The sequence below is a fragment of the Alosa pseudoharengus genome, unplaced genomic scaffold, assembly GCF_046254945.1.
Source record: "Alosa pseudoharengus isolate Yale_2024_CS ecotype anadromous, Long Island Sound unplaced genomic scaffold, YU_APseudo_1.1 YU_APseudo_1.1_scf_1, whole genome shotgun sequence".
Taxonomy (NCBI): Eukaryota; Metazoa; Chordata; class Actinopteri; order Clupeiformes; family Clupeidae; genus Alosa; species Alosa pseudoharengus.
In genome coordinates, this window is record NW_027468564.1 from 26879252 (window position 1) to 26890704 (window position 11453).

Consider the following 11453-nt stretch of genomic DNA (forward strand, 5'->3'; position numbering starts at 1 on the left):
TATATGGGATACATCGGGAATAGTGAAGGCAAGCCATCAAGGGGAATAGTGAAGGCAAGCAATCAGGTACACAGAGGCCCGTTTGTAAAATATGTTTCAAAGTCATTTATAAGCAGTAGCCTAGGCTACGCATGGCTAAACACCTCGCAGACATATCCCAGCATTTTTAAAGAGTTCAACGACAGGTTAACGAATATGCTATAGAAAACACGACTACATGGTTAGTGCCAAGTTCTTCTCTTCTGCTTTAGTCTAGCCTAAGTGAAACGAGTATGGTTCTCTGGGATAAAGCGAACCTTCCTTCATCAATGAATTTTGACGAGACATAACGAGGTAGGCTAATCATTTTGACGAGACATAACGAGCTGTAGCCTAAGGGTGCATTCAGAGCACCTCGGAATGACAAGGACCGCCCCCATGGCTACTTTGTTTTTCCGACAGCAAGTGTTCAAGTGCTTAGCCATCGAATGTGTGACAAACACGGATGCCACAACAAAGGTTAAAACATACACTCACTAATCCTAAACAAACAACTGTATTTGCTTAAAATATAGTGTAAGATGCTCGTGAAAGAAAGATATGCAGCTTTTCAAGTGATAAAAAGGGCAAATTCCCAAGTTCACATTAAAACTGTTGGACATGAAAGGCCACATGGACTACAAACGAACTACAACGTGACGACAAAAGTGATGACGAGCCCCTAACTGGGCAACTCTGTTAGCAAAATCTAGCCCCAGTTTCCGACCTCTGACTCACACATTAAGTGACGTGAATGACGCGGAATGATGATGTTTTCACTCGGAGAAAGGTTTTTACGAAGCCCATGAACGCTAGGTAATCATAGGGTGCTAACGTGATGAAGCAATGTTCACGTCAGAATATCATTACCATAACTTGTAAACAATCTATTTCATGTTCGGTCAGTACTAATTTGTCATGGCATGTAGACTGCAATTTGTTCAATAATTATTGCCCAGATGTTGGATAGGCTACCCGAAATGCGCTAATTAAAGCCCACAGCATATTACCACCAAAGCGTGTTGAGTCCTGATAACAATAGCGGCTTATTGTTACGTGGTAGCAAATCATGTTATCAAAGAAATAGACGTAATGTAGGAATGCACACAGATATATTGCGACAGGTAATGGTGTAGGCCTATCTGACGAAGACCTGAGTGGTTGGAACGTCGTACTTGTACACTGGGCGCAAAGAAGACTATCTTCACATTTTTCCCTTTGCAACTCCCATGAACACGGGAAGGCCTAGGGTAGCCTATACTGTACATCAGATGGCCTAAAGATTAGGCCCCTCTGCATAGCATTCAGTGATTTGCATGCAGTCATTTCAACACTGACCTTGATCTAGCCTATTTTGGCTATTTAAAGCTACTTTATTGCCAAAACACAATGTAAATGAACTATAACGGACAATAAAGGACTTAATCACACAAAGTAGGCCTACTATTTTACTGACTATAAAAAAATAATTATTATGTAGGAAGTTTAGAATTTTAGAACCCAGAATTGACCTGCACACTACAAAAGTGCACTGAATTCAACACAAATGACCCAATACACTTGGAGGAGGTATGAGTCCTTTCTTTTCCAGATATCTTAGGATTTCACCGTAGTATCGTTTCAGTATCGAGCATCGTGATATTTATGGCAGGTATCGTATCGAAGTCAAAATTTTGGTATCGTGACAACACTACACAGGGGTGCAAATAGCATACACTGATATTTGTACCAGACGGGGTACTAATAGAACACATTGCTGTGTGCACCGGGGTACGAATAGCATACATTGATATTTGTACCAGACGGGGTACTAATAGGACACATTACTGTATGCACCGGGGTATGAATAGAATTCACTTCTTATTGCACCAGGGTACGAATAGCATACACTGCTAATTGTACCAGGGGTGCAAATAGCCTTACCCAAATTGATTTCACTTGTTTCAAATGATGTGACACAACCAATATAAGCCAGTTCAGAGAGCAAACATGTTGTTGAAGGTGGGAATAAGAAATATGATTTGTCCTTTTTATTGTATACAGTAGTACAGAGCATGGTATGCTGTATACTGTACAAGAAACAAATTGTATGGCCCTGAGCATTGTGCTTTCCATTTGTTTACAGTACTGACTGCTCAATAGATTTTGTCTGGTTTTAGGTTAATATCAACAAAGAACAAGAAAAGACAAAGGACAAGTTTGTGAGACAAAGGACACGTTTGTGAGATGCAGGGTACAGTACTGTAAAAACTTTATAGGCTACTTCTGGCCTGATGCTGCTGATCTAGCAAGCAGGCAGTGCATTTTGCCATTGCTAACCATTTCTGTTGACTGCATAAATGGGAATTTACCTTTTATGTTTCGTATTGTACCATCTACTGTGCGTTCATTTATTTTACTGACAGAGCAATTGCCCCTATATGTTTTGAACAATGAGTTTTCTTTTTTGTGGTTATGATTTAAAAGCAGTGTTTGGTTTTAAGCACAGGTAAAACTGTTTTGGAGGCGAAAGTTTGATTTTGCAAGAGGAGTCAGAGGTTTTGTAAATTGTGCTTGAAGATGAGATTTTGTGTTTACAGAGTTTACAGAAAATGGAGCAAGGTTTCAGACATTGTGTTAGCAATTGAGAAAAAACTGTAATAGAGTGGATTTTTGAGAAGTAGGATGGACCACAATTTTTTACATTCAAACATCCGTCAACACCCTTTTAAAGCTTCTCTAACATGACATTGAAACACTTGATAAAAGAAATACATAGCCTAATAGTGACCTCAGTTCATTCATACATTTATCTCCCAGAAAATAAAGTGAGTTGTTTGCAAAAAGATTCTGCTGATTCTGATAGCTGATAGTATTTCTTGTAATCACTTGGTATTGGCATTGAAACAATGGCATTGAAACAATAATTTTGTTATTGTGACAACAGGATTTGGGAATTTGTCCCCAACAAAGTTGAGACCAGCCCTGTGCCCTTGCCAAAATGGTCTTCCAAAATGGTCTCTTAGTGGTTTATTATCTTAGGTTGCACTTTGACTCAGTAGCACATACCAGTTAAACCTGTTTCTGCCTTCCAAACAGAATATCTGAATTAAATTCACAGAAATGGGCGTGACATTGTGGTAGGACAACTTCATGTGGGAAAACATTTGACACAGCATGGACATCTGTGGGCTATACTACGAATCTCGATTAGTGGGTTAGCAAGGTGTGTTGCGCTCAAAGTCAGGGTATGCTGTGACACGAAAGTGGTTCTGTTTTAGCGTCGCTGAATCACCATGGTGTCTTATGCTGTCAACCAAACCTGGTCAGGAGCAGTGGGGTATACTACGAAGCACGTTAGACATATCTAGACTATCTACTAGACCATTGGTTCTCAAAGTGGGGTCCGCAGGACATTGTCAGGGGGTCCCTGACAATGTTTGCTACAAAATATGAAATTGTCTTATATGGCGAAAAATGCTACAATATCAGTATTTGCCCAATTGATCTGCTGATATGTTACATCAATATGTCAAAACATTTTACTATCAATTAACCGGCAACAAAATGAAAGTTATGTGAAGCAAACACTATGTGTTCAACACAATAGGCCTACATTTGACAAAGAAACAACAAACCTTTAAAAAAAATCAAAGTTTGCTAACATGACTTATGTTTTTAAAATACATAACATCAGCATCTAATCTAGGCTATACAGCTACATAATTAACATAAGTTTTATGTGTTGCGATTATGAGGGGTCCTTGGTAGGGCTGGGCGATATGGACCAAAACTGATATCCTGATATTTTGGGGCTGATTGGCGATATACGATATCGATACGATGTTGATATTTCAAACAGAAAGAGCGAAGCGCTTCATATATTCACTCAACACAACAATTATGACAACACAGCCGGTTTTAATTATATTCATTTCAGACTGCTCTAACAGAGCTGTGCAAAAAAGTGTAAACAATAATATATACCAATAGCAGGCCTACAGCTTTACAACAAGAAAACAATAAGGGTAACACAAAACATAGGCTACCGTTAAAAGCCAATATAATAAACCAATTGGCATACAGATAGAGCTGTGCAAATAAGAAAAAAGTAGGCTACACAGCACATAACTGTTTGTAAATAACTGCACAAGGAGTAGGGCTGGGCGATATGGACCAAAACTGATATCCCAATATATTTTGGAGCTGATTGGCGATATACGATATATATCGATATTTTAAACAGAAAGAGCTAAGTGTTTCTATTCACTCAACCAGCTTTAATTAGAATGATTTCAGACTGCTCTAACACAGCTGTGCAAAAAAGTGTAAACAATAATATAGGCCTACAATAGGCATAGGCTACAGTTGCTCTGATAAAGCTGTGCAAATAACAAAAGACCAAAAGTTGACCCTGACTGACAACGCAGGCCCACATTGTACTGCACAATGCAATATTTTGGGCACAAAAATATTGAAAAAACTTGCAGTTTTGTCACACAATGCAGTTTTTTTACCCGTAAGGGTTTAAACAACGTAACTGAGTCACTCATCAAGAGTGTGATAGACGCTACCGTCGTTTTGTATGCGTTCATTTTTGCATGTTCCGGTTCGTAAGAAAAATCCCTATGCACGATTGAATGGGGTTTCAGAAATCATAAAAAATGATGCCCCTAACTGCTCGCGAGTCCCCGCGTGCATATCCTCTTAATAAAATCAGCATGTAGGTTGTCTCCCTGAGGACTTTAGATCTGCTACTGTATATCACTAAACGCAATCATTCATCAGTGTATTTAAATTAGCTAGGCTATGTACCAAAAATGACATTTTACCGTGAGTAAACAGTGTTGTAACTTAAATCTGCGTGTACAAAACCGCTTGGAGCTCCAGTGGAATTTTGATTTCACAACGAGAATTCTCGGTCTAGCCGTTGATGTGCCGATGGAATAGGCATCAGCACCCTCTGATCAAGGTAAACAAAATCTGACTCATCTGTCATGTACGGTGTTCATTTTAGGACATCCTCAGACTCAGGTGTCAGACTCAGAAAAACATCGGTCATCTTCAGACAAAACTGCCTCAGCGTTAGAAAAACCTCTGTCATCTTCAGACAAAACTGCATCAGCGTCAGAAAAACCAGACTCAGGTGTCAGACTCAGAAAAACATCTGTCATCTTCAGACAAAACTGCCTCAGCTTCAGAAAAACCTCTGTCATCTTCAGACAAAACTGCCTCAGCGTAAGAAAAACCTTTGTCATCCTCAGATAAAACTGCTTCAAACCAAACGGCCTCAGAAAAACATCTCTAAGGAGTCAGGTCTCAGAAAAAACGCTATCAGAAAAAGTGATTGAACTTAAGAAAAAGGTTTGAACTTAACTTATACCCCCGAGTCAAGGCTTTGTGAAACCTTGATATGTCTAGATAGCCTAGATATGTCTAACGTGCTTCGTAGTATACCCCACTGGAGAGTGCACCCTTGGACACAGATATAAATGTAGAAAGTAGAAAGTACTAATTCACAGATGATTTCACTAATTAGCTGATCTACCAGTGGGGTATACTACGAAGCACGTTAGACATATCTAGGCTATCTAGACATATCGAGGCTTCACAAAGCCTTGACTTCCTTGTTGAACCAAGGTTGTTACTAGAGATGGCAACAGTTTTGGTGAGGATATACACACAGACTAACAGAAATTGATTTACAGTTTCAGTGATAATGTCAATATCATCATGTTCATCAGATTTAAAAAACACCCCAGTCAGTAATATTAAAACAGCCTATGGCTGGGGGAGAGCTCATCTTGACCCTCTTTGTCATTGGTTTAGATAGTGTTGTGATCAGACTCACCGATCGGAGCTCTGATTAGAGCTTGATACGCCTTCGGGATGGAGGAGTAACACTGGTTGAGTGTTTTATCCAGCCTGGTGGAAATATGAATCTGAGGCTTGTATCTGGGAAGACCTTTCTTCATGGAAACATGGTTGAATTCTCCCAGCACCAAAACTGCAGACACCAGGTTGGAGTTTTCTATGGCGGCGATGTAGTCAGCCATAGACTGTGTAGACTGCGCACAGGATATAGGGTGTTTGACAAATTTTGAACTCCACCCAAGCCAATACCAGTTAAACCTGATTCTGATTTGCCTTCCAAATAGCTTGTGTCGGCTGCTAGCTTATCCCTTGTGAGGTGTTCATATGTTTGTTACTGTACACAGCAGATGTTCCCGGGTCTGGTGAACCCACCTCATTATTAGGCTTTGAAATCAATACAGCCATAACAATTTATGTAATTAATACTTAACAGATGTTTACTTTGGCTCAATTACCAATGATATAGACATATTTGCCATTTACCCCTGTGAGATCACATTTATGATCATATGATCATTTTTTGTGAGAAATTAGGAAATCCATTATAAAAAGGTAAAAAAAAAATAGAAACAAGATTTTTTAACATTATTGGTGATTATTTCTTACCACTTAATCAGAACAGGTGAAGGTGATTGAAATGTAACAATTTTGTATCTTTGTGTGGGAATAGCAGGTGCAGAAAGACAACATTCCCGCAGACAGACACCTACACTCAGACACACACACACACACACACAAACACACACACACACACACACCAGGCCCAGTTAGAATGAGGACACAGTTAAGGTACATACTGTAGCACCTACAATTATTACACTCGGGTCCAGCACATTATATAGAGTTATGTGTAAATGGATCCCACTGACCCGAACACTTTACAAGGGTCACACAGCAGCACATAATAATAGTTGATTTGTTCACTTGCATCTCTCAAGTATTGTTGCTAACTGACCTAGGCTATGGGATTTAGGTCATTAGGCGTACTGCTGGTTTAATGTCATTTAAGAAATAGGCTACGCAACCGTGGCAAACTTTTACATCTGGAGAGAGCTCCTTGCTAACTATCCCGCTAGCTCAAGTCATGTTTGTCATGTGTAGTGCTCACTAAAATCATTAATGAACAGTGCAAGATACTTATCTCTTCTATGCACCTAACCCCAACTGCCCCCCCCCCCCCACACACACAGTGTACACTCATTCAAATACACCCACACACACCCTCAGACCAGTGAGCACACTCGGAGCTCACACATACACCCGGATCCTCAGTGTGGTAAAGGGTCTGCATGCGTGATTATGTGGTGCCATTGATTGATTGATTTTGTGTGTGTCTGTGTGTGTGTGCATGCGTAATTGTGAGGTGTGGGGTGCATGTGTTGTGTATGTGTGTGTGTGTAAGTGTATGCATGTGGTTATTTGGTTAGTTTTGTTTGGGTTTGTGTAGTTTCCTCATTCTGTGTGTGTCATATATTTTGTTTGTTTTGTCTCTGTATTTTCTTTGTCCTTTTTGTGAAACTCCATTGGTGGCATGTTCCTCCCCATGTCTTGGCGCCTAACACTGTTTCGTTTGCCTGGGTATTTGTAGTGCTTTCTAATAATTCAGTGGAAATGCATGGATTCCAGTTTCTTCCAGTAGCAGCAACTGGAATCCATGCATTTCCACTGAATTATTTTTGGAATCTGATCCCTTATCATACCTGTTCATTCTTACTCGTCGCTCGACTTATCGTGACTAAATTCAAGATGGCTGCAAACGCTAAACTTCGTGAAGATACTGTCTGTATAAATCGTCTTGTAAGTAAACTACCAGTGCTTTTTCAAAGTTCTCAATGTCTCGTTTTAAATGTCATGGCCCTCGGAAGTCTACCAATGAAGTGTGGAGATACATTGAGCCTCGTAAATGGTGTAAAACAGTGATTTATTTGCATGGCTAGCCCGATGCCGAAGCACCACAATTGAAAAAGCTGTTGGTAGCATCGGCTAACTAGCGCCAGATTTTGGAGTGCAGGGGACAAGCCGAGATGGGCTATGAGACATACGTTCACACTCGGTATCATGTTTCAATACACTTTAGGTCAATATCACACCGGAATTCTCCTTTAACTTTGAGAAGAAAAATAAAGAAATGATTTATTGTTGTCATAGAATCCTGTCTCTGCTTCATTCTTGCACGAACTTGTGTGCTTTTTGTTCTGGTGTCCTTTGTTTAGGCTATCCAGTTTATTTATCAATCTTTTCCTAAGGGTGACGTAGGTCCCCTGGGTGGTGTAGTCGACACTTTCAAATTCTAATTGGTAACCTGGTCCCACTACATCAGATTGACTGTTTTTCACCTATTACAGAATTTCCAACTTAAGTTTTAACATTCTTACAGTTTAAATCCCTGGAGTGAAAAAACACACATACATCATGAGACTTCATTTGCACCTATTATTCCTATGCAACCCAGTCACTATGGGCTGGATTCCACCCAAAGGGATCCTCCTGATTCTGTAGCCTTGCTAAACACATATTTTCTGGATTCTGATTGCACTTTTTAGTGCAAATCTGGATGGCAGAGGGCCAGAAACGATTTAAACAGAGCAGTAATTGAAGTGTGTTCCAGTTAAAGCTGCTCCCACCTAAAGCAGTTGGGGAATAAAAGACCTGCAGAAAAAATCATTTATGTGAGTCCTGTCTCATCCATTCAATCAGGCCTTACAATTTGGATGTGTTGTTCTATCAGTGTAAGGAGGGCATTAGCTGCATAACTATAAACTCAACGATCAGTCCCGGCAACAGGTGTGCCCTTGTCAACAACGGATATATAGCACTGAGAGGAAGAGGAGTGAGGATAGGATGTGAAGCCTGTAGAGGGACACTGAAAGACCGGGGTACACGAAACTTGGTGGGCATGTAGCCCCACATGGATAGCATGGAACCTTCGTTTTGATCCCCCCTCTGGACTGGACCCCCCGAAAGGAGGGTAGGGCAGACACAGTTTTCTGTGAATATCTCGAGAACCGTAGGGTTCATGTATTTCATGTATAGACCCTTTCAACAATAAAAACAAAAACAATGCTTGAACGTTCTAGTTGCTTCCCAATCTACTTCCTCTGCATTAACATAACATATGGAATGTTAAAACGGAAGCCTTGTGGGGCCAACTATGATGCTGATAATGGAACTCTCTTGAAAGGGTCTATAGCGCCACCTAGTTAAAAACAAAAAAGTAAAAATGAGGTGTTGTAATTGCAGGTATCTGTGACCTAACATGGTCAAAACTGCACGAAATTGGAAGTGTAGGATCATTATGATACCCTCTGAAGGCAAGCCAAGTTTCGTGGAATTCCGTTCATGGGGGGCTATACAATAAATTAATTTATGTTACTGTACACCAACTGGCCTGTAGGTGGCCGGACACAGTTTTCTGTGAATATATCGAGAACCGTAGGGCCTAGGAGGACCACCTTTTTTTGTATGTTGGTCTTAAGGGGCCATGTCAACCCATCCCATTACCACTTATTTCATGTATAGCGCCACATAGTTAAAAATTAAAAAGCAAAAAATTAGGTGTTTTAATCACAATATCTCTGGCTGACATGGTCAAAACTGCACAAAATTGAAAGTGTAGGATCAGTATGACACCCTCCGAATGCATGCCAAGTTTCGTGGACTTTCGTTCATGGGGGGCCATACAATAAATTAATTTATGTGTACATTTAGTGACCGTACACCAATGACCAATGTTTTGCGTATGTTTGCCTCCAGGGGTCATGTTAACCCATTCCATGTGCACACATGTGCATAAACAGATACACACGCACACACATACATTCACAGTAATCATACGTATGACACATACTCACACAGTAGGCATATGTACGCATGTATGCACATGCACAAACACAGGCACATACGAAGGCACACACACAAGCACATGCACGCACACACACCCACCCACACACCCACAAACATATACATGTACACGCACACATGCACACAATTCAAGAATTTCTCAGAATTATAAACAGGCAAGATGGGGGTGGGGTTGTATAAAATGTATTTTACATGTGAAATCTATGAACTAATCATTTTTTGGTACTTGTTGTCTAGCAGATACCAGTGAGAATTGAGTGTGCATAATGCAATTCAGTGAGACAGTTAGAATCACATATGCCTTTCAGCGTGACTTATTTTTCTGAAAAAAATGTGTCATATTTTGTACCGCTCTGCGTACATCTAGTTTACTTTCTTTTTGGTTTGAGCTTTTTTGTCTCCACAAATGTTTCACTGCTCTTTCACTGCAGTATATTTCTAATTTAGAAATTATGTTCTGCTCTGATTTCCAGTGCAAAATGCATTTGGAAATGTATAGATGAATTGAGTGTACTTGACAATGTGGAGAGAAAATGTCCTCAGTGTAGGCTACAGGTCTGGTCTTATGTGTCATATTTTGGTCAGTACATTCTTATCCTCTAGTCTTACTTGAAAAGTATTTCTGGAAGAAAAAATCAAGCATACACTATAACCTGTTTTGCATCAGTACATTTGTGTGTAACTGATTCAAACTAAATTAGGTCATGATGGATGTGTTTGTGACACTACAAAATAGAGTTTTGATAAATAATTGTTTTGCTTTGACTAAAGTGTTTCATTTTACAAATCAACCGATGTATTCTGCTACTTGTGTTGTTGGGTCAATAGTGTGTAATGTTTTGAAAAACGGGCCCTGTTTTCAATTACTGCAGCCACAATTAAACATCATGTGCCTCAAAGGTCACAAGACACATTTGTGCTGAAGAGCGTGTCAGTGCATGCCCACAGGTCTGAGTGGGCAAAAACCTGTTCAACCAGCAGGCTACAGGGTATCCTCTGTTAACCTTTTTGTTTTATATTTTAAGCTTTCATGCCTGCTGAACAACAATAGGTAGGCCAACTTTTCCATGATGACATCCAAAATAAATAGTGAAAATGAAATCCATCAGCATGCTTTGACTGACGGAAGCATATCATCAGTCCGGTGGAACACTGGTGTACTGGCCTCACTAACTTTAGCTCATTAGTTATCCAGCAAGTTAAACATTAGGCTATAGGATACAAAGAACGTCGATACAGCTTGATCCTTTGTTCAGTTTCTCCCATTCCTTTATTAATTTTGTAAAACTGTAACACAGAAATACATCTCTTTCAGCTCATTTATGCTTTTTAGGAATATAAATCACATAGAATATGACTGACTGCAAACGTAAATAACACACTTCATCGCTACCACGCTAGCCGCCATTACGATATAAGAAACCATATCAATGAACTAAAATGGCTTATATTGCATGTCACACAGTTACCTAACACACATGTAGCAAACGAAATAATACTTACAGGCATTGCCCTCATAGGGAACCAAATTATATTTAAAGCGACTTTTTATTTATTGCTGTAAACTGGTAGCTGAATATTCACGAGACACTAAAACATCCGTGCAACTCGTACTTCTTTTCCGTGCGTGAGAGAACAGGAAGTAGGCGGAACACATTTCTGCATACCGGGAAAATGACCATTTCGCCCAGTAGATGGCGCTCTAACACAACAATTGCAGC